Below are 25253 nucleotides of genomic sequence, written 5' to 3' on the forward strand. Positions count from 1 at the left end.
ATTTGCATAATATCCTCCCCAGTGGGAATTCTCTGGGGCAAGTAAGTGTTGAGCCTCCTTGTGATTTCAAATGACAGTAAGTTCTTTCTCCTGTAGTTCACTGCTGACTTTAATGAACATTTAGCAACTTAATTATCTTTAAGACTGTTACTCCTCTGTTACAGATTGATGAACTTGGTCAGTGAATTCAGAAATTACTAGGGGAAGGGCAGATATGCAGAAAAGCACAGACTGAGACATATGTATACAGCTGCCCATGCAATCACAGACCCTCATTTCCATAAGAAATGAAGCTGAAGCCATTTCAAGGTGAGGGACTGTAGTTAATCCCTCCCAACACACTCATTAATACATCCCAAAACGCGTCTCCTTGCCCACCGATAAGGAGAGTCAGTCAAGAACCGGTTTAGTCTGGGTAGGAGAGGAGCTAGTTTCTGAGATGGGTTTCATGGGGACTGCTGGACTTCGTGGCTTCTTTGGAGGTTTTAAGCTGTGCTGTGCTGACGTGCCTTCGTTCAGAGCCGACCAAGGGGTAGGTGGCGCGGTGGGAGAACTCAGCTCCTGTCTTCGCTTCATGTTGCAAAGGACAGAATAAAATCCGCTGATGCCCACACCAGAATGGGCAAGATCCTGGCAAAATGAAGGGCTAGGCAGAATTTTGACATTCTTGGAAAGGAAGACAGAATTTCTGACATGAAGCATCCTGCTGCCGTGCTTAATGCGGTCTCTAGAGCCACCACACCATTTGTGTTGGTCACCTGTGAGGAGCACCACTGCAGCGCTCACAGAAATCTAATAAACTTTGGAGTTGGACTCCAAAATAAAACTATTTTGTTCTGAGGATTAAAATAAAAAAAAAAGCAAGCCCCACAGGGAAACCTGACATTCCAACTTGGGTATCTTAAATTGTCTTTTTTTTTTCTTTTTCCTGTCTGACAAATATCAGCACAACAGCAAACAGAACCTTCCCAGTTCACATGGCAGCACAGCTTAACTGTGCCGATAAATGGTGAATCAACGCTTCGCTCTAGCAGGGCCCTAAATTGTACCATTAACATGTGGTTATAGTCAGAGAACACATTCGGTAGGAAATGGCACCTTGTTACTTCCCAGATTATCTGCTCCCTATGGGGTAAATATTTTAAACATCATGCAGGGTTTTAGCAGCAACATTCCTATTAAAGTAAATGGGATCTGAGTGAGAGTAAATCCAAGCGCACAGTGCTGGGACGTTATACCTATAAATCTTCCGTGTCTTACGCTCCCTGCTTATTCGCTGACAAAAGACAAGTGTTTGCTGCCGTTGTAAGGTTCATAAAGCACAAAGGGAGGGTGTGTGCTCAGCACTGCTTCCTGTAGCACTGGCTGCAGCTACAGTGCGACAGCCCAAAGCAGGAAGGACTCGGAGGGATTCCTCAGCTCCTGGGCGCAGGCTGCAGCCTTACCAATGGGAGGAATCTGGCTTTTGGGTGCAAGGAGTCCAGTTCACTTCTACGCCACAGTTACACGGTGATGAGGTTTCTTTTATAACAGCAGCTACCTTTAGCCAGGAAAGCACTTTAGGCAATAGCTACCTTACAGGCCCCTTCAAGGTTATTGAACACGCATTAAGCAATTTTTCTGTAAATTTTGTCTTTTGCTTGTATCTACGCTGTCACAGTGCCCCACAGGTCAGTAAGTCCCCCAGTTTACATAACAACAGAGGCTGGGAAAGGCCTTTTCCTTAGGATAGCTACCTTAAAACAAGTAACTTGAGTTTGAAGAAAATAGCCTGCCCTTCAGTAGGCATCATTTCATGGCTGAATAAGATAAATGTAACCTACATGTGCATGATATGTCAGGCAGCATTCTTTGTTACTTCACTAGATGGCGTGTGGTTGTGCCTGGTAGGGGGGAGAGAAGGCAGAATTAATTCAGTGTGTAACTGGCTGCGCTGTGCTCCTGCCTCTGATGTGCCTTTAACAATGTGGATCTACAAGTTAATGTTTCAAGGGTGAGAACTGAATTTCCAGAATAGGGAATAGGATGCCCAGCTGAAAACAGCTTCATTTTCAAAAAGCTGAAACTTTTGCCTGAAGAGTACCCTTGAATCAGCAGTGGGGCAAGATTAGTGGAAAAGGGGTTTATTAGACCAACCTATTTCCTAGGCAAAACATGCTTTCAGAGACACAAGTTCTTCAAATCTGACACAGGCTTATGTGCCTGCAAGGGTGTCTGCTTTCTACGACGTGGTCAGCTGGTCTAGTAAAAGACCTTATCTTGTCCTATAAATTCTGCCTTGCTTATAGCCTGACACCATCACTGCTGCAACACTACTGAAACAACATCCAAAACTTTGTGTTGTTCTTCAGAAGGCAAGCCATAAGGTTAGTTTGTGTTCTCGCTTTCTGTGGTGTAAACCGTGGCATAGGTGTCCTCTTTTGTTCTTCTATTAACTATTTATGCCTCTTGCTTTGGAGGAGAACAAGACCCAGCTCTGCCCCGAAGCACTTACTCTCATGGGATAACGTTAAATCACCCTCGTGGGGCGTTTGCAGTGCACGTGCAGTAAGAATCTGCTCCTTTCTTGCTTGGGAAACAGGGCATTAACTCTTCAAGGTCTCAGACATGAATTGCAGAAGTACCTGGATCCATTGAAGATGTTACTGGCTCCCTAGCACACACACCAACAGCAAAGCTTGCTATGGTGAGGTTTGGAGGGGTTGGGCAGCTGGCTGGCGGCGAGCACGCCAGCTCCCTCAGCAGCTCGGGGGCTGAGAGAATGTGCAGTTTCACAGCTGGCCTAAGCTGACCTACAGCTGGGCTCCTGCCAAAAGGCAGCTCTCTCCCCTCTGCTGACACTTGTGCTCCTTTGGCTGTAGGGTCAGCAGTGCTGGGGGCTGATTGGTCTCAGTACAATCCTCCCCTCCTTTTTTTTTTTTTTTTCCCCCCCCTTTTGGTAGGGTTAATTTTCAGTTGGCTCAGTTTGTTGAATTGGCTGGCGGAGTGGCTGGGTGGATGCTGAGGCTGCCACAAGGAGATGGTGGGAGGGTGCTGAGATGGAAAGTGGAAGAGGGGCCTTTCTGACAGCAGTGTGGACTCAGCTGGGAGGAGTCAGTGAGGACTGTGCACCTGCAGTGGGCTTCTGCGGTACCCTGCGAACCTCCCCAAATGCCGTGGGGGGTCAGGGCAGGCAGCTGCCTTGGGATGGGATGCAAACATTCCTCTGCTCCTTTGAACATAGAGAAAAGGGGTTTAACAACCATCTGTTAAAGAATGGTGCCACAAGGAAAATGCATCTGATATAGATGTAAGTGAGGGGGTTTCCTGTGGTATTTAGGCCTAAGGTGTTTGCTATTTTACCATCCAGTTATGCACCCAACCTTCAAATATATTCAGTGCAACACATGCACTAGATTTAACACCTGCCACACTACAGTTCTAGCTACAACAGCAGCTTATACCCTGGCTGTATCAGCCACCAGTGCCACAACATGGGCAACACTCTCTCCAAGGAACAAAATGATGCCCAAAATCAAATGGCTTTCCTTGTTAACAGCTGATGGCTGTTCCTGATGGGACAGATTTGTGGTAGGTGCCTGGCTTGGGGTAGGGAGCCTGCTGAAGTGCCAGTGCTGCAGCTGCATGGGGAGCTGTGGAGAAGAGGACCTAGTGCTCACACTGATAAGGGAAAACGGGGGCAAACACTGGCAACTGGATGAACAAGATGCCCTCCGGCATTCCCTGAAGCAAGAGCTTGTTCCTCCCTTGTGTGTCATGTTTGTGCGGCCACTGTAAGATGAAGCTACATGGTAAGACAAGTTCTGCCAGGGTTAACCCACAGCAGCCTCTCCAGTAACCTTCCCCTGAAGCAAAGGAGGGTTAGAGACAAGATGTTAATAGGAAAGGAAAATCAGGGTCATAGCATGGCTTATAATCAGTTCTGTAGGAGAGGCAGGTCACTACCTAACTTTCTTATTATGTATTTCCATGAAATGCACCTTCATGTCTTTGATCAGCTCACTCAGCTGCCTTGGCTTCCAAGTGCAGTTGTCTCAGCTAAATCATTTGGTTCCCATTTCCCCATGCCATCACTCAAATTTAGTAAGTTGAAACATCTGGATGAACCCAGAAAAAGCTGCAAGTGATGTCCTTACTGTATCTATTCCAAATAGCCTATGCTTTGAAAATCACCATATATACAACCCTTCTCTGCACCTAGCCACCAGTAACCCCTCAGCTCAGACTCCTGGCTCTGGGTCCTGCTCTGCTGTTCTTTCACTTGGTCGCTGTTGGGCTCCCAGGGTTTAAACCTATCTTACTGTCAGTATATTTTGTTTGAATTCCAAAATTGTTTATAAATTTCTCTCCCTCTAGTAAACTTACTTCCCATTAAGAAAGAACTGTTTGGGCTATAGAGAAATGCTGCCAACTACTGTAACAGGAAAACATTACAGCTCCCTTTTGCCCAAAAATAACATTTTCTTGCTGTGGGTAAATAGCTATTCCAGTTCTTCTGGGAGCAATAATCACAGCCCTCTCTTTCTCCAAAGGGAGCATGCAGTCCTCCGTCCCAGAGGGAAGCTCATTTCCACAAGGCATGTCCACAGAGCACCAGCCTCTGCCCAGGAGCAGGGGGAGCAGAGGACGAGGAGACCGGCAGAGAGGAAGCCAAGAGGGATGCTACAAGGAAGTCGCTCCTGCAACGAGATCACATGACAGAAGCTAAAAAAGCAGTCCCCCACCAGAATGGCACTGAAAGGACTTCATCTGGGCTCCTCTCCTCCCAGGAAGGGATCTTACTTGGTTTCTTCTCCCTCTACTCCATGCCCTGGAACCTGTAATTCTGAAAGCAGTCTGTCCATGTAGATGTCTGCAGAGAGACAGATGGTGTCCGGGGATCCAGAAACCTGGGCTGTGTCTCATGCGGTGCCATCTCATTTCTGCATCTTGAGGCAAGTCCCCTTGCCTCTGCCATCTCCTTGCCTAGGTTTGTTGCATCTGCTGCTCAGGAATGTCACGGGGCCCTGTGACATTGACTGTGTTTTCAGAGCACCTAGTAAACAACAAGTTCATTTTAGCTGAGGTTTCCAGGTACAAAATAAAGTAACTGTAAAACAAGGAAAGCAATGCCATTTATCAAACTCAGTTATACCATGGAGAGCAGATATATATACACCATAATCAAAAGTTAGTCCTCCAGCTACAGTCTGGTTTTTGTTTGTGTGAGTTTTGCCTCTTTCCTCCCCAAAATACACAGGTCTTGATCTTCCTGACTTTTTATTAAGATGTCAACCTGTAGTAATTTCAAAGCAGCTACTTGAGTTTCATTAGTATCGATCTACTTTGAGATGAACATTGGCCTCATTAGGCTTTACTTTGCTTCCCGCCTCACTGTTCATCAGCTCAATGTTGGCTGAGATAACACCTAAGAAACAACACTGGTGCTTAGAGTAAAATATCAGGATAGGTGAATCCAATCCCAGCTCTGCCACTGACAAGAGATGAATCCCTGCCCCTTTTGTTTTACATTTTCCTATCTGTAATGGGAGTAATACTGTTCTCTCTTATGGCAGAGGCACAACTGCTACTTCAATCTGTAGAACACTTTGAGATGGTCAAATCACATCTCAACAAAAGTACAAAGTGCTACTGGTATTTCTAAAGTGCGTGATGGGTGCCCGAAATTAACCCTTTCTGACCTGACACTTTGCATGTCTGGTCCCCTATCATGTCTTTACTATAAAATAAGCTGTGTTTTGGATGAACTCTTTATTAACTACACAACTTCAAAATAAAAAAAAAAAAAGACTTTCGAAAAAGACTGCTTGTTTTTTAAATCACTGCATATCGCAGATTTGGGCTAATCTGAGAACACCAAATGTATGGCCACAAGCAGAGTTCACGGAAGACTCTCCGACCTTTCTATAGGTATGCGTCACATTTAGTGCAATACAGCCCAGATCCTTAGTGCTTCCGAAGGCCAAGAAGCTGTGTAAGGTCTGTTGTCATAAAAACTACTTGTAGATCATGACAAAGCATGAACGAGCAGGTTACATAACTGATGAGCTAGTCACATCTTGGTAGGCATAAAAACATTTATTTTCTTGTCACCTAGCAATGTGACAACGGATTATACCTGCTTCTTTCAAGCCTTGCTGCAAAATATGCTTTGTCTGTGGATGCTCTTCCAGCAATAAAGGGTGTACTGTAGAGGGGCATGTGGCTCTGGATTCCTACCGTGAGGCCCTGACTTTGAGGCTGCAGATTGCTGCTGTCAGCAACGCAACTTGTTTAAGGTATACCCACCTCCCTTCACAGCCCAGGCTGTGTATTCCCACGTACCGCTGAACCATGCTTTCTCTTCCGCATCAGTGTAGCAAAGCAACGGGATCTCCAGCGCAAAGCAGGTTAACTGGTCAAGTCCGGGATGGGTGCATTTGAGCAGGTCCTCAGCACTGTCTGCTCTTCGGCACCACAGGGTGCCGTGCGGTGTGCAGTGCTCCTCATCACTGACACCGCAGTGGCCGGGAAGTGTTCCACGCCAGTCCTGGGCATAGGGTCTGATTCCCCCTCTCCCACAGACATGACTGCATTTACACTAGGTCTTTTGGATGTATAGGAAATGTGTATCATATTCCTAGCAGACACTGCTGAAGCAGGAAATGCCTTAAATATATATCTGGCCTTGCACCACGGAATACCAGAGCTGTGGCCGTCTGCAGTACGCTGAGATACGCATGTCCTCTGCTCATCCAGAACCGCTCTACGTTGCCTGTGCACATTACAGCTCAGCCTCTCCGGGGAACGCTGTGTTTGCTGTTACATTTGCACACCAGCCAGCGCTTTGCTTTCTGGTCTATGAATGGTGTATCCAGAAATTGGCTGCTATGCTGGTACGATTCAGAAAGGATAATGCCGTCCTTTTCCCTGCTGTTTATTGTTTACTGGAGGTGCCTAATTTATGACAAACAAAAGAGATGGATTCTGGGCAATTTAGCAATAATCAAGAGCAGGATGAGCAGGATGGCTTTTACAATATGTACAGTGCCATGTGTAGGACTCAACAAAGGCCTGCAATACTGGACAGCTTGCTGATGCCAGGCCCTTACACTGCCGCATTAAAGATAACGGCAACAAACCTTGTCTGCCCTGTAAATCGCAGTCAGAGAGCATAGAAACCTCCAGACTAGCAACAGAACAACCGAATGGGAAACCTATGACATTAAATACATGAAAGGGAAGCCTTGGGGCTATGAGAAGGAATTGAGCACGTTCAGCACAGAATGGGTACTCCTCAGGGGACTATTTAAAAATCATTGACTAGTTTTGCCTACTAACATAGCCCTGTCAAAGTCATCAGAGACATCAAAGTTTGTGCAGATGAAGTTTACTCAGGTACAGAAGAGCAGAGCAAGACTTTCCACTTTGATCAGTTGTCTGGCTCTGCCCCTTGGTGCAGAAATCCATCAGAGATCTTTTGGGGTTTCTTTCGTCATTTGATGGGCTTGCCTCTGACATATGAAATCACGTGAGTGGAGCTGTACGACTGAGGCAGGGTGGCAATGCTAGGTGCAGTTAGGATGTGTGTGGCAGGGTTTATTTCATGCCAGAGCTGTAAAACGTGCCACACTCCCTACCTGCAGCGGCAGCCCCAGGTGCTCGTGCTCCAGGACCCAGGTGGAAAAGCCGGGTGATCTATCCCTCAGCGGCATTACACACGCAGAGCTCAGGACTGCGAACTGCGCTGCCCTGCGGATGCCTGAGATACAGACTGGGCTGCTATTACTTACCACAGCACATAAAGCATCCTGGCCCTCCCTCCCCTGCATGCTTCCTTCCCTCCACCAGCCTCCTCTGCTCCCATTCTGTGGTGTCCCACATCCCTCCCTCCTCACAGATAGCCGCCCCTCAGCCCCCAAACCTGGCTGGAGCCGTGATGTGGACAGGGCTGTCAGCACAATGCAGAGGAATGGTGGCAAGAAAGGGAAGAGGCTGCGATGAGGTAAATACTCTGCACCCTCCAGCTTTCTTGTTACTGTTGGGCCATAAGCTAAACTGTTTCAGCTAATTCGTCTTAGTCCTAGACACAGGGTGCGTGAAGGCATACCTGAACACAGCAGAGAAACCTCTAATACATAGTCTGCACTGGCGTAACACTAGTTGTGTGGATAGAGTTCATTGAGCAAATATAGACGTTTAAACTGTAGGTGTCCATTTGTGAGTTACTCACCTTAGGATGCCGTTTTAAGTCAGAGAGAAATAGGCACTTTTGGCATACAATAGAAATTCACACTCAGTTGAGCTAAATTGTGCCTTGTAAACTCCTGCTGCTCCCCGCTGACAATACGGGGAGTCAGGCATGGCTAGCTCACAGGTAAATGTCTGTACGACACACATCAAATGACAGGCGAGATAAATCACATTTTGTACAGCTTTGTTTTGACACAGGGATGCTACACACTATGGGGCTGCGAGGAGCGGGGCTTTGTAGGGTGCCTGGTGGGGCACACTCTGGCATGTAACCGCAGAGGCCAGGGAGCCAGATTCAGAGGAGGAACAGAGAGACGCGGTGACAGACACAGCAAAACCCTTTGGGAATGTGGCCACTGAAGCAACCATGACTTCATTAGACTTGCTCAAGATGCCCTCTAGCCTAGACCTTTCACCTCATTTAATGGTTTCTTGGCCTCAATCCCTTATAATTCTGAAATGAAAAAAAAATCTCTTTTGACTCCTGTTTTCAAGCCAGGGCTGTTTGATTTGGAACACTGCATTGAAGTCTGTGCTACTGATTGATTTCAGGTTTATTATATTTTCCCCTTTGAAACATGCTACAGTAAAAAAAAAATCTGTACACTTTGTCGTTTTTCATGTAACCCCCTCCCCCCCCCGTTTTTTTTTTTTTCAATCTTAGCAAATGCTCAGTCTTTTCCACTTCAATAGCTTGAAATTCTCCCCTGGGAGCCCTAAGCTCTTTAAAGATTTTTAGGTTGCCAGATTTCTTATGTTCTCTCTCCAGGAAGCCAATTTTGTTTCTAAGCTCTTGAGAGTAGTCCAGCTTCATCTTTTGCGCACTCACTGCATCACAATAAAATGCTGCCTAATTGCTGCCTCAGCTGAGTCCCAAAGGTGCTGGAGTTTGTCTCTAGGCTACAGTTGTGGACAATAAACTCTTCTCAGACTGGAGTTAAGCCTTTTTATTATTTAAATCTGAGTCATGTAAAATTAGTTTACTAGCAAGTAACCCACAAAGATCTAGTATGGAAAGAAACTCCCACATACTGTTTTCCGACACGATGAGAGAATGATCAGATATAAAGATTTGCAAGAAGCTTGTAATACAAGATGTAATAGAAAGACCAACATTTAATTCAGCCAGAAAGACATGAGAATGTTTCTGTGAGCCTAGGAGTTACTCTCAGACCTCAGCTGTTTGGTGTTCTTTAGCTTCAAATTGAAACTGGCGGTATGAAACACTCTTCTTTTCCTCTAGCTTTTCCATAACCTGAAATAGCTATGAAAGAGGAAAGGCAGCTGTAGATAACAAATGCCAGATGAGCAAGAGCTTGCTGTTCTCAGCCTAGAACAACAACCAGAGGATTCGGTGAGCATTTTGCTAGAAAATCATCAAGAATATACTAAGACTGGGTGGCCACACCTCCATCAAGCTCGAGAAGACCCCTGCAGCAAGGGACAAATGGACAATACAGGGAGTGAGAATGAACAAATCCTCTTTTTCTCACCAGGACCATATTCAGCCATCCTTAACAGCAGACGAAGACATCTGTATACTGCATACACAGGCATTTTCTCCCTTCATGTTCTTTTTTAAAATCTGTATTTTAAAGTGCCAATATTTCTGTTGTAAAATACGGCTTCTGATGATAGTCCATACTCCATGGACATTATAGTAGACTTATTGATCATTTTTTGAGACTAATTCCTTAAGACAACACTTGCTTTGGGTGCACTTGGTGCTATGTGCCCAAATCCAGTCTTAATGAGGCAAAAATGAAGCTGGAAGAGAACGCTAGATTTTCTCAAAATGGTTAGAGTGTCCTTTAATTAGAAAAGGTCAGACATGATAGCAGAAACGTCACGCCGTCTTTGCGGTGGTGTTGGCAGCACACCTGCAACCTGGGACAGTCATGAGCGAGCACAGCACATGTCCAGGTCAGGGCAAACCGATTCAAATGGCTCTTCATACGGCTCCTTTTGTCAGCACAGAGTGGGTGCATGACAGGCAGATGGATCCTTCTGCAGTAACTGCAAGACGACTGTTACCCACACACCGTACACTCACTGTGCAGAGACCTCTCCTGTTGCTGGGGTCTCTCATTCCTCATTTAGATTTGTCTTGATCACTTCTTGAGAACGCAATGGCAGACATGGCACGGACCGCAGAACCTTCATTACTAATGGTGACGCATAAGACAGGAAGGATGCGCAGGTCTGAAGTCGATTTTGGCAGGCAGCAGTTAGAAAAGCTAGGACGCAATTTGAGCCTTATTCAGATCAATGGGAATTTTGCCACTGATGTCAGTGGGATGAAGACTTCGCTCCACATGTCTGCCTGTAATCTGAGAACAGGGATTCTGCAAGTCCTAGAGACTCAGTGAAAATGGGACCCCACAGAGTTCATCCTACATTCATTGTCTGAAATAAAAAATACGTGGATTCTTTGTGCCCTTTTTAGTTATCTGTAAAACAAGTATGATAATGCTTTGAGTGCTAAACAATACAAGGTGTGTAGGAAGACATAGTATCTTTTATAAGGCCAACTGAAATAGTTGGGGAAAACCAGACAAGCTTTCAGGCTTGTCTGAAATACTTTGAGATTCTCTGATGAAAGGTGTTCGAGCTGTGCAAGGGATCATTAAATTACATTCTTCCTCTCTCTGGAAATCATTTAGTGATATTTCAAAGGAAAGATGCTGTACAGAAATAACTGATTTTATTGCAAGTGCTGTCTGGAGCTAAATATCTTCCTTCCTCTCTCTTTATGAACTAATCTAAAGAAAAATATGTTTTAAATTAACATGTTAAGAATAATTTTGTGGTATAATGTATAGTCCTGTGAAATGTTCTGCGTTAAGGGTAACTCACAAGATCCTTAAGCATATTTCAGTACACGCAAACAAAATGGCTGGATTTCTGTTTAATGCTTTGTGAAAATTATGACGGTATCACTGTAAAGAAATTAGAAAGCATGGAATCTCCGTGAAAACAGCAAGTGGAAAAAAAAAAAGGCAGATGAGTCAAAAACTACATTACGCTTGTAAAGACTGCTTAATAAGCCCCCAGAATTTCACTGTTGAGTGTGGGCATCATGGCTTCGAAGGCTGTGAACCAGTTAGTGTCCGTAAAAGAGGGACAGAAACAACCAAACACTTAACCCCCTTCTCTCCCCGATCTACCGGGAAGGACAGAATGCACTGGGAGTGCTTACTTGAAGTTAGCCCAGGGTGACCGACTACCAGCGTTACAGTATTGCAGCTGTGAGTGCAGCAAGATATATCAGTGCCATTGGGGAGTCAGTGGACCACTGAGATTACTGGGGGCCATGAAGGGGTAAGTGAGGGAAGGTTTAACTGTACATAAATCCTACTAGTATCACTTTACTAGTACTTTAGTTCAGTGTCAAGACACAAATGATGTCAAGAACAGAGAAAACTGTGGGGGGGTAATCTTTAAATATGTAAAAAGTAGTTGCAAAGAAGGATGAAATAAACTGTTGTTGGCGTCTATTAGAACAACAAGCAATGGAGATAAATTGCAGCAAAGGAGATTTACATTAAACCACTAGACAACTGTCCAGGATTAAGGACAATTAAGCATTGGTATAGACTGCCTAGAGAAATGGTGAAACTTTCATCACTGGAACGTGCCAAAAATGGCTTACATAAACATAATCAAAAGTTTCACTACTGCTGATCGTCCACTGAAGCGGAGAACAGATTTGGAGATTCATCTGAGAAAGGTTACAATGTGTGACCAGGTTTTCCTAGATGTATTCTCTTTTTTCCCCCTGGAAGATGTTGTTGAAGATTTTCTGTTTGTGTGAGATTTTGAGATGCATTCCTCTGAAAATATTTGTCTAAGACCGGAGGGGCCGTTTATCTTCTGAAGTGCCTGCTCCTCTCTGCTGATGACAGATGCAGTCACAGATGACTGGCTTGGTGTGGACACCTACTTATTGAATCTGTAAAGTCAGATGAGACAATTCCCATCCTCAATGACAAATTGTGTCCTTTCTAATATATTCCTAGATATAACACTCAAATCTGCATTATTCATTCAAACTATAATTACTTGTGCACGTATGAGGTGGCACCCATAACACATAATCATAATGTTATTTATTGTGCTGTATTAGTGATTTTAGCACATTATACATAGATGCCGTATGGTGCAATGAAGAATGTAATGAAGGTTTCCTATGCAATGGATGGACAGCTTCAACACAACAATTAATATAATCTATTCCACTTTTGCATGCCATTCCTACTGAGAATGTCACTGAGGTGTATGTTATCTCAGGAAGGAGGATTTTATTTTTACATCTAAGAGGCAGCCAAAGCTCTGCTGAGTTGCAGGTAGAGCTACTAACCAGGAATGTAGGTGGCTTTATTTCAGCAGTATGTGTGAAACACTCAGGTGCTTCTGATATATGGTATTAACCACTTCTGTTTTCAAAGTCTGTATACAATTAACGTAAGAACTCAAATAATCTGTATGAACTTATGTGTTTATATTGTATTCATTCCACCACAGGACCAAAACTGGGCACTTAAGACACATCTACACTATGTCCTACACTGAGGTCAAGGGAACAAGCCTGAGCACCCAGTTGTCCCCTCTGCTTAATTGTTAGCTCTCTCTTTGGGACCTGTTTAGGTACATTCCACGCATTCAAGATAGGGCACGGATCTTGGGTAGTTCACTCTCGGGATTCCCCCCAAATGGCAGTAAGGCCAACAACATTGTATTTGGCTCCCTCAGACCCATGTTAGTCTTTCAACTCTATTCCTGCAGGCTCTGCACTCTTGCAAGTGCAGAGGGCGGACACCGCAAGGTGCACATACGAGATCCAGGGTATAGGGCTACATGGCATGGACAGAGCCATCTGTAGTAGCCCTAAGCAGCTTGGGTGTGAGCCAGCAGGCACCACTGAGCCTTGGGATGGAAAATTGCTCCCTCTCTTGTGTGGATACACTCTTTGGAGCCACTTGCAAATAATGGCACAGGGAGTCCGCCCATACCAGCCCGCACTGCGCTGGACAGTGGTGCTGGAAGCTGCTTTCGTAATGTAGAAAGGTCCCAAGGACTGTCCTAGTAGGAGGGGGATTTTTTTTGTATCTCAGCAAAACAGAAAACCAGAATACAAATCGCAAAGGTGACCAGGAGAAACAGCACAGGATCACCTTCCCCACCTTGAAAAAAATGTAGACTATTATTCTACTGTGCTTTTGGAACAATTTTTTTTTAATAACCTTTGTTCTTCTTTTGTAATCTGTAATTATGGAAACACAATCTTATATCTTCTTATGCACAAGTACCCTCATCATACATGTATTTCTCCACTGTAAAAGGATGTGAAGAATTAAGGCTGGTTCTGGCTGAGATAGAGTTACATTTCTTTGTAGTAGCTCATATGGGGCTATGTTTTGGATTTGTGCTGAAAACAGTGTTGATAACACAGGGATGTTTTAGTTATTGCTGAGCAGTGCTTACACAGAGTCAAGGCCTTTTCCGCTCCTCACACCACCCCAGCAGTGAGCAGGCTGGGGGTGCACAAGAAGTTGGGAGGGGACACAGCCGGGACAGCTGACCCCAACTGACCAAAGGGGTATCCCACACCATATGACATCAGGCTCAGCGTATAGAGCTGGGGGAAGGAGGAGGAAGGGGGAGGACGTTCGGAGTGATGGCGCTTGTCTTCCCAAGTAACTGTTAGGTGTGATGGAGCCCTGCTTTCCTGGAGATGGCTGAACACCTGCCTGCTGATGGGAAGTTGTGAATGAACTCCTTATTTTCCTTTGCTTACATGTGCAGCTTTTGCTTCACCTATTAAACCAACTTTACCTCAACCCACAAGTTTTCATACTTTGACCCTTCCCATTCTCTCCCCCATCCCACTGGGGGGGAGTGAACAAGCGGCTGTTGGGGGCTGAGCTGCCTGCTGGGGCAACAATCCTCCTTGTGGATTTTAGCTTCTTCCTTACTTGATTCTTTAGGAATGTTTTCATTCCTACTTTCATGGAGAAGGACCAGAAAGAGTTGAGTACTTCATCTAAATGAAGCAATTAGCCGGGTCGAGCTATGGAAGGTCACAGATAAATACAATTAAACAATCTCTTCACAGGTTATTAAGAAGCCTGCCTGATGACTACTGAACTTTAAAACGCAGCACAAGATGCTGTGTTAACATCAGTAACTATTAAAAACTATTAACAGTTCTCTCACCTCATTGGGTTTGTGGCCAGCATTCCTAATACATGCTTGTTTTAAAAGGATACTGTTTTAAAACAGGACAGTTAATTCTGTAACAACATGAAATATCTTAACTACCAGAGACTAGAAAAGTGTCCTAGTGGTGGTCACTAGTGGCACCAAATCTCTCTGAACTGGAATGGCTTTTAATGATCAGAAAATGAAGTTTTAGTCTGTCACGTGTGCAGCTGAGTGTGAGTGGTTTTAGAGGTTAGTACAGAAGGCAACTGAACCTAACTTGTGGTAGTCTGCATTTCTCTGTGTACAAGGAGCAGCCGCATAGCCTGTGGGTGCGATTCAGCTGGCCAAATGTAGATACTTCATATCTAATATGAATATCTTACACAGTTTGTATGAAGCACCATCTAAAAGGCCAGATTTTCCAATGATTTTGAAAAGAATCTCAGGCAACTAGCTCATGTGCAGGTTGCCTGCACTGTAAACCATTCAAGTGAGATAAATTGCATCCAGTGTATCTGTTGAAACATTAGCAGCTCTGAGTGGGGAACAACTGAAGCTGCTCAAACTTGATTGCATTTGCTCTATGTTAGTGGCAACATCGTGCTTTTAGGCTTACTTGTCAAGTTCAGCATACCTTTTCATGGTACGTTTGTAAATCCTGTAAGTTATTTTGTTTAAACTATTACCATTTTTACATGGATAACAGAGATACAGGGCTAGATTATCTCTTTCTTACACCAATGCAAACCATAATAAACTTCCATGATATTTGTGAAACTGTAATGATATAAATATCATGTACTTGAATAGAATGATGCTTAGATACAAGACTCAATCTCCTTAACTTATATCCCGAAGTTGAATGTATCTTTTTCTTGGTGACACACTTGGCAAACAGGTCGCCGAGTTCAACAACTCATTTCTGTCTCTTGCTAAAGCTCCTCACTTCCTCAGGTATGCAGGTTTAACTGTTTACAAGGTCATGCGATAAACCAGATCAGAGTTGTGATCTAGGTTAAAAGTAACACCTTCCTTCTCAGGGTTCTTTTTAACCCAGATGATTTCACCAACCTAGCTGACAGTGCCACCACATCAACAGCTGTACAAGCACAAGCGACAGAGTGATACTCAAAAGCAGAGGGCAAGAACAAGTGTTGAGGGTGGAGACCAGTTAAGTCAGTTTTGTTGCCAAGGAAAAGATGCAAAGAATAGCACAGAACAGCATTCAAAGTTGAAGAGGCTCCTCCAGATGATAATTCAGAGCAGAAGCCTAACTAACAGTCTGAATTGCTCTCTGGAGGAGCCTCTCTCACTCCTTCAACTATGCAAGGCATCTGGGGAGACAAGCCTCCTAATTTAGGCATCTAAGTTAGATGTTCAAACGTAGGCAGTGAATATTCCCCCTGAGAATGTGAATGGGATGTTATAATAATTTAAAATATCTTTAACCAAAGCTGTGATACCAATGTCTGTTCTTTTATGAGATACTGTTATTTGTGCCACTGACACTCTACTGACACAACCATGTTTCTCATTTATTAGATAAATGAACAACATTAACAAAACGCACATCGTCCAAATACAGTCCAAATTTTGAAGTTAAAAAAAGATTCCCAATTTTACTCTCACAATATGAACCAGATTAAGTTGTTCACATGGAAACCACTGCATGTTCCCTATAGTAATCACATTAGGGGACCAGAAAGGGAAAAGAGATTCTTCACAATGTTCTCCAGCATATCTTATTTAACTTTCTTGCTCTCCTTAAACTTTTTTTTTAAAGTTTTCAATTAGGAACTTTGGTTAAACTTTCATCTGTAATTACATCTTGCCATTTACTACATTGCTCCTACCTACTCAGAATGTTTTACACATTCAGTGATGGGGGTTTAAGAAGTTATCAATAAATGACAGAAGTTGTTCTTCCAATGCAGATGCGTGGCCTCTGGTGTGCCTACCTCCTGCCCTGCAGAATCTCGATACTTAGGCACACACCAGAACACAAATTTTCAGTGCGTTCTCCAACATAACCACCTTCGTTGCCATTGATCACAGCACTAATCAAAGGACTGTTCGAGACATTACCGATACGTTAAAGAATGCTCTTTAAATGTAGCTATCTTCTGTCCTGGATGAATGTGTTTACAGAAGTGGATTATTAAAGCCAATTCATCTTCTAATATCTCATACTGCCTAAGAAACCAAAAATGCTGGGCAAGCCATTAATATGTATTAGACTGTGCTTTGTTTATTCTAGTGGTTTGGGCATCTAAACAGTGTGTGCAAAAAGCTGCCCAACAGCTCCTTTATTTGAAACTGCCACTTTTGAGTCAGAGAAATATCTACAGGGGAAGGAGAATAATATATACCAGCATGCCTTTAAATTAATGGCTGTGCCTGAGTTAACAGGCTCAACTGATGTAACTGTTCAAACTATCAAAGCCTAGTATCCTATGGTTTTGTATCCATCTCCACTTAGCCCTCACCACGTCAATAAAGCAGCTGCCCACCGGTCATACATGATATTGCAACTGTGCACAGAAGTAGGTGCTGCAAGCAGCACTAAGCGTGGAGCAGTCGGTCATTTTACGCATGCAGACTGGGCAGCCTGTCACCAGATGAAATCTTGAGCAGCTAAGTTCTGCCTACCTTGTGCTCAGCAGGGGCACCAGCTGAGCCCACCTTTTCTACCATGCTACTAACTACCAAACTAAAAGGAACTCAGTTACCATTAAGACCTCCACGCTTTTGCAAATGTAGTTGAAATTGGCCAATGAGGTTCAAAATTACTGCAGTGCAACAGACAGCATGCGACTCCAGAAGTGTCACATCTTTAGCAAACCAGCCTAAAATTCATACCCTACCATGCAAGAGTTATACTGCCAAATGGTTTTTTGCTTAATTGTGCATCACGGGAGATTTCCTCTCAGTTGTCAACCATAGCAGACAGATTAAGGGAACTTTGCCACTTGATACTGTCTAGCGGTCTGAGATGATGTGAATAAACTTTTCTTTCCCTGTCCCATTTTTCACTTAACAGTTGCTGCCACACAGCTCCCTGGGCCTGACTCTACTTTCTCTGAGGTTTCTGTCCAAGTCTTCTTCTCTCTTTGTTTTGACTACTGTAAGCTACTTTCTTATTCCTTCTCCAAGGAGTGATGCTCCAACATATGCAAAATGCCTCTGCACGTTAAGTATACACAGAAAAGAAACACAATATTCTAGTTCCTGTTAATTCTTCTAATTTCTGTCCACAGACTCAAAGCAGAACTGTTTTTTTCAACCTACCGTGGGCTTGCTTCAACCCATCTCAAAGATCTGTCTTCTCTTCTACTTGTATTTTCCATTAATCTAGCATTAGCTTGTTCTTAATCATTTTAACCAACCTAGTCATAACTGCCATGACAGCTTTCTCTCTCTATGGCTCTAACAATGCAACAACCACATTAGGTGGGACTCCTCTCACCTACCTTTAGGCATCTACAGCGCAAACACTTATATTTATGCTGATCAGCTAAGTGTGCTATAAGCACTGGAAAAAATTAAACACATTCTGGGCACAGTCCACCTTGGTCAAAGCGGGAACTGTATCCCAGAAGTAACCCCCCGTCTCTCTACAATGAAAAAACTTAGAGGAAAACTAACTCGGAGGCAAAGGTCTACAAGACAGATGTCTACATTTTACCAGATAAATACAAACACCCATGTCTATTCCTACTCTCACTTTCTGGCTTAACTGAAATCTCATTTGAAAATCAGCTGCTTTCCCTTGAACTGTTCTCTATTAACAATTCACAGCATTTTGAGATGTACCTTGTGTGAAAGATGTTGACTAAATCCTTCTGTGTTGCCACTCCATCACAGTTTCTCAAGGTTCAGACTCTGAGGTTCTTTCCTAGGAGAGAAATTGGTGGATGTGTCATACTGATAAATATCATACCATAAAAATATCTAAGCAGAAGAACAATTACTATGCGTGTATGAAAATCAACAGTGTGTGTCTACTGATGCCTTTACTGAGTTGTGCGTAACTTCCCTTGGAAGGCTAATGCCCATGAATATACAACATGCACCTTCTTTTCCCTGTTGCTTCCCTATTGTTTTTCACCTTCCATCATTACAGCATTTTTGAACGCAGCCTGTAAGACCTTTGGTAAAGAGTTATGTTTGCATGTGAGCATTAAAGATTATGAAGGCACAGTAATTCCTGTAGTCTAGTTAAATATAATTGCAAGGGGAAGGGAAGACAAAAGCAAAGGGCAGTTCATAATTCATAGACATCTCATATGTTTTCAACCTTCTCCTGCAGAACTTTGTGCGTGGGAGGAGGTTACAAATGAAGCTCTCCGCTACTTTGTGCTAAAAGCCTGTGCCAGCCATCTGAGTTAGACACAGTCTATGGAATTTATGTAATGATAACCAAATCAATTCAGAAACCAGTTTTGTTAATCTGACACAGACCCTAAGAGTAGATAGCTTTAAACTTATCTGACAGTGTCTGCAATTACTCTTGCTGAAGAGACACTTCTGAACCAAATCAAATGTTCACAGCAAAAGAGTTACATTAATTTACATCAGCTTCTGATTGAACTGACTAGAATAAATCAGAGGGAGAGGGCACACAATCAGCTCTGCTGGCAGATTTGCAGGTCACTGGAAAGGGGCATGATAAGTCTCTGGGGTTTGGCTGTGAGTAATGCTCTCCTCCACCAACACAGCTGGAGCCCGCCTAACCACAGCCGCCGACACCCACCAACACCATGTCTTATCCAGAACTGCTAGGTTTATAGCCTCTATCAAAAAATAAAAAGATGTAAGCCATGAGAATATACTCATAGTAGAACAAGTTTCAGTGGCTTAAGGTGTCACAGCCCCTCCCAGCAATTTCTTACCTTCTCTTTGCCCGAGATTACTGCCTCACAGCAGTCAGTGGAATGAAAGACATGCACTAGGCCCAGCTGCTTCTATACAAGGTCCAGCAATTAGCTTAAACTGCTGATAAAGATGACTTTAATGTCATATTTTGTATTAAAATGGATTAGAAACATGAGTGTTTTCCAATCCAGGAACTGTTGTGGAGGCAAGTGAGGAGGCAGAATAGATGGTCAGGGAAGCAGTATTTTTTTACCACTCCAGCCAGATTTGCTGGAGTTTGTCTGACTGCAGCAATAGGAAAGGCTATGAAATGTCACATTCATGGCTACCATTCTTTGGCCTTGTTAACAAGTTGAAGAACTTTTGATTGTCTGGCTGGACTAGATGACCTCCTGAGGTCCCTTACAACCTGAATTATCCTATGATCCTTACATATACCTAGCGTGCCAGGCTAGGAACTTGGAGATGTGGTTCTCTTTCTGCAGACTCAGTCACCTAGCGCATCTTGGCAAACTGCATAGACCAATGCTTACCAAAGTTTCCCTCTGAGGGGTCCAGCTAGGGTGACACTGGTACTGCCCTGGTCTTGAGCAACTACTTTTCAACATGAGGTCAGCAGTGGTATGGCTACCCTCTGCCACCAGGAAGCAGCCCCAGTCAACTCAAGCATTACTAAAAAAAGGGATGGGGAAAAAAAATCCCAAACCAACCAAATAGAGATTATGACTAAATAACCAACCTTCTCTGTGTCACAATTTCCTAGCTGGGAGATATGATCCTCAGACAAAGCAGTTAATGTGCTGCCTAATGCGATAAGAGGTATATAGTCTTGTGGGAAGGGGTATTATGGCAGTGCTGGGAGCAGGCTGCTTATGATCTGCTCTCCCCAAGAAGCGTTGAGCTCTGTAAGGTCTGCACAGCATCTATGCTTTTGGGTATGTGAAAAACCATCAGGAATTGATGTCATGGGCAGGCAAGTTTGAAGAAATCTGGAAAAAGGGGAAGCCAGCGTTGCAGCTGTTATGAATTCATCATGATTTTGGCCCCAGTTCTAAAATACTGACAAAGGCAGAAGAATCTCCACACGATTTCAAGGGAAGCAAGATCTGTAGATATACGAGTGACACATTCATACATGCTGTGTTGTTTAAGAGGCATACTGAGCTTTCAGTTTCAATCTCTGCTCCTTCACTTGTCAGTTAACATTTCTGAGAACCTTATTGTGAGATACAACCTCATGCTGCTACCTTAAGGTAACTACAGTTGACATTTTCCAGAGAAATCACATGCCATTATCAGGAGCGATCATGAGATCATCATCAGTGGGACACTCAGAGCTGTCACAAGGCAGTTCCAGCAGTAAGGCCTCACTGCAGTGGTGCGGCTGCACGCAGAAATGCAGCTCAGACCCGCCAGGATCTCGACGGGCTGCTCCTGCCTCCGCGTCTCCTCTGCCGTCTTGTGCTTGCAGCAGCTCTGCAGGGTCAGCTAGTTCAGGAACTTGATCCAGCTGAACACTGGTAGTTTTTTGGAGGGGCATAACTGGCTTTCCACCAGATCAGATCCCAGGCTTGCCTTGCCAGATGGCAACGTAAGCGTTATCGCCATGTAAATAACGAACAGGAAAGCATAGCCATGATCGGAGAGGAAGGCAGGACTGCCCCTTTTGGTGGCAATACAGACACAGGCTGGCTAGCATTAACTGTGAAACGACATCCTTAGAGAGGTTTATTAACCACGCTGCTCCCCTTGCAGGAGAGCAGGCTGTTCGTATTAACTGGGAGACGCACGCTTCAGAAATGCTAGGGAACATTCACCCTCAGCAGACGATACAAACTGGGTGATGCCGTCCTGCGAGGCTGCCCGTGATCACCGGGTATGACTTTGGTCCAAGGAACTGGCAAATCCCCGAATCCGTTCCTTTACTGTTAACATAAAAGCAATGAAACCTGCTAGCAGAGACGGCGTCGAGTCCCCTTCTGCGTGCCCGTGCAGGACGGCTGCACATTTTCCCTTTCCTAGCCACTCCTTTAGCTGAAGCGGAAAGAGATGAGGTTTGCATTGAGCGAGTGCGTTCATCCACTAAACCCCAAACACGGAGGGAACACGGCGCGCAGCGGAGCGGGGGAAGCTGCACAGCCGGCAGCCAGCCCGCACGCCGCGGCGTTTTGCCCCGACTCCCTCCTCCCTCGCCAGGCACCGCGCCGCTCCAGCTCCTGCCGCAGCGGGCTGGAAGGGAGAGGCTCTCTGCCTGCCTCCAGCCGGGATGTTGCACGCAGAGATCTTCCCAGCACTGCCAAAACGCAGGCTTGGCGGGGGCAGGCAGCGGCCGCGGCCATCCCCGGCGATGCAGCGGGATTTAAGCTCGCTGGGAAAACCCCACCCTTTCCCCCTCGCCAGGGCAAGGCCCAGGACGCTCCAGAGCGGCCGCAGCCTCTGACCGCCCGCCCGCTCGTTCCGGAGCGGGCCCGGCACCGCCCGGGGGCCCGGCGGCCTCCCGGCGGGGGCGGGGGTAGCGGGATGCCGCGCCGTCCCCTCCCCGCGCCCCGCCGCCGCCGCCGCCATGGCAACCACCCCCCCGTGCCGCTCCCCCCCTCCCCGGTCTGACAGAGCAGAAGGGCTGCGCCCCCCTCCCCGCGCCGCTCCCGTCCGCGGACACGCACCCCGGCTCTCCCAGGTAACGGCAGGGCCCGGCTACGGGGCGGCCCCTCACGGCGCTGCCCGGGGCGGGCGGCGGCTCGGACCTCGGCCCAGCGGCCGCCGCTGCCCGTCCCGCCGCGCTGAGGGAGGTGGCGGCGGCGGCGGCGGGGGCGGGGGGGGGGTAGCGGCGGGAGAAGCTGGCGGAGGGCAGCCGCCCGCGGAGCCTGCTGGGAAGTGTAGTCCCGCGCCCCCCGCCCGGCGCTGGGCGCTGAGGGGAGAGGCGGCGGGTGGGAACTACAAACCCCAGCGCGCTCGGCTGGGGGGGGGGGGGAGAGACGGGGGCTACGGCTGTGCCCCCGCGGAGCGGTGTGAGGGGCGGCGGGGGCTCGCTCTGAGCGGGGGCGTTGAGGCGGCTCGCCTACCCGGAGCCTCCTCTGAGGGGATGGCGGGGCCGGAGCGCTGTGGACGGGGGGGTCAAGGGTGCCCCTCGACCGCAGCATGGGGCTGGAGGGAGGGGCAGTGTGGGAGGGCAGCGCGGTGCCGGGGCGGGGGGCGCAGCGGAGGGAGGGTGGGTGCGGGAGGAGGAGTAGGCGATGCGGGAGGGGCTGTGCCACCGAGGGAGGGGTCTGCGGCAGGCCGGGCCGGGCGGCGGGAGGGGTGTGCTGGCGGGGAGGCGGCTGCAGAAGGGGCGGCGAGTTGCAGGATGAGTGAGTGCGGGGGGGGGGGGGGGGTGCAGGGGAGAGAGCCGGGCGGGTGGGTGCAGCGAGGGGGTGCGTTGGGGGGAGGACTTGTGGGATGGCGTGGGGATGCCGGCGCAGGACTCTGCTGGGGGCTGAGGAAAGAAGGAATGCAGGGGAGCAGAGGTGGGTGGGTGAAAGGGGAGCGGTGTGCCGGCGGAGGAGTGGCTGAGCAGATGCGAGGGGCGGGCTGTGCAGCAGGCAGGGTGGAGGCTGCGGAAATGGACACGGAGAGGGTCAAAGCGAGCCGGGGAGCGAGGGGCCCCGCTCAGCCCCTCCAACCAGTTTACTTCATGGTTTGCAGTTTCCTGTGTCCTGCCACGCTTCGGCTCTGCTGAGCTTGTTGCACTAGGTGGTCTTCGTGCGAGCAGACACGGTGTTATTCTTTGAAATAATTTTGCTTCATTTCTATTGTGCCCGCATTTCTGTCATGATGGCAGTATTGGCATTTGTCTCTTTCCCCTCTCCATTTCCTCCGGTGGCAGTTCCAGTGTTATGCTTTATCTTGTATTCTCCAACAGGCATTGGGGGGGGGGGGGGGAATAAAATTAACAGTTCCTGTTCCATATCATATTTAAAATATACATATTTATGATTGGTGTATTGGAGTTATTTTGTCTTCCTGAAAATCTGCATCTTAACAGCATCAGTGCATCAGCACTCCCTTGTATATGAATATTGAACGTCTATTCCTAATAACAGTTTCAAGTGTCACAGAGATGGATTTTTTTCCAATGGATGTTTGATTTTTATCGCAGTTGAATGTTTTTGGGTGTTTTTTTTTTTCTTCCCCTTCACCCCCATGTCAGGTACATCCTAGGCAGGCTTAGGCTTCTTGCAGCTCCTGGCACTTAACCAGACTGCAGAAGTGAACATTGCTGCTGCAGCATGCTTCCAGGGTGCTTTGCTCTCGGAGATTTGGGCTTTTAAGCAGGTGATGGAGAGGAATGGATCCTGCCCTGAGCTAATCACAATCTCAAGATAGTTGGAAAAGTAAATGGAAGACAAGGAAACAACAATAGGCCTTTATCTGGTTTGCCGTGTAAATAATTGCAAAAAAAAAAAAAGCTGATTCTTCTGGGGATGAGCTGAGGAATCTGAAGACTTGGTGTCTGTAGGACTAACAGCAATATGCATATAAATGTATAATTTTAGAGAATATCTGCTGTTCTTTAGAACAATTTGAAAAAGCAAAGTGCTAATTAAAAAAAAAATACGCATTCATAGTCCTAAAGAGCCAATTCTTTGAAATTCAGAGGGGAATTCAAAAGGCAGGAAAGTATCCAGGCCTAAATTCTGACCTTATGAGTCAGGGTTATAAACACATGCGTGAGTCCATTAAACCTGCAGTTATTCATGGAAAGTTTATCTGGGTTGCAGATCGGCTGCGCTCGGAATGTAGCAGCACCAGGACTGAACCTTTGCGGAGCTGACGGTGGCCCGGCAGGGCTGGTGAGCGGCAGCGCGGTGGGAACGCGGCTGTGGCGCATCCCGGGCCGGCTGCAGCAGCAGTTCAGCTCCCTGCCTTGGCGCAGAGCCTGACCTGATGAACGCTTCGAAGCCAAGCTGAGCCCTGCGCAGACCCAGCTTGGGAGCCTTTGGTGGCACCTTTGCTCTGCCAGAGGCGCACGTGGCGCGCAGAGAAGCGAGTGGCTCCGCAGAGGGCCGGAGGGATCATCGGTTCGGGACGAGTTCCACTTTGCTGAGCGCCGGGCAGGCACTGCAGAATCTTTCAGGTATCTGAGCCCTGCACGCCGTCAGAGGAGGGATCGGCCACCTCGGGGCTGGTGCCACCTGAAGACTGGATGGGGCTTGGTGTGGTGCTAATGCCAGAAGCCCTGGAGACCGTGCTGGAGAGGAGGGAGATGCGCGGAGCCGCACTGGGTCCAGCAGGACTAAGATGGAGGAGAAGCTAGCAAGCCTCTCGCTGCCTAAACCACGTGTGTATGGAGCTACGCTTCCTAGGGTGCCCCACAGCATTGGTGTCGGCTGTTTTCATTTCTTACCCAGCCTAGCTGATGAACACCTCGTTACCCTAAATAATAGAGATGTGATTGTATGGACATGCCTGAAGCGGGTACATGAGGTGCTCTGAAGAAGAACACGTTTTTGTAGTCACTCTTAGGAATAGCACAGCAATGCTTGATTCTCCTCTTTCTAGTTCTTCAGAAAGCTGTAGTTCAAAGGCTTTGCAAATGGCTATTTCATTCTCCAGGGTGCTTTCTGTTTGGTGCAATAGAATAGAATCATAGAATCATAGAATCATCTAGGTTGGAAAAGACCTTTAAGATCATCCAGTCCAACCATTAACCTACACTACCAAGCCCACTCTAGACTAATCAAGGGTAGACCAGACTAAACCATATCCCGAAGTGCCACATCTACCCGTTTTTTAAATGCCTCCAGTACTATAGATAATAGTATATTATCTCTAATTAAAACACTGACCAACTGTTTAGTGGTTTCTTACTTATTTGTGTTTACTGTTAACTTGTGCTGAATGTCTTTACTTCATTGGAAGATTTTTTTTTTCTTGCATTTTTCACTTGCATTTAAAGTAACAGT

This window comes from Pelecanus crispus, chromosome 1, assembly GCF_030463565.1.
Source record: "Pelecanus crispus isolate bPelCri1 chromosome 1, bPelCri1.pri, whole genome shotgun sequence".
NCBI classification, from domain to species: domain Eukaryota; kingdom Metazoa; phylum Chordata; class Aves; order Pelecaniformes; family Pelecanidae; genus Pelecanus; species Pelecanus crispus.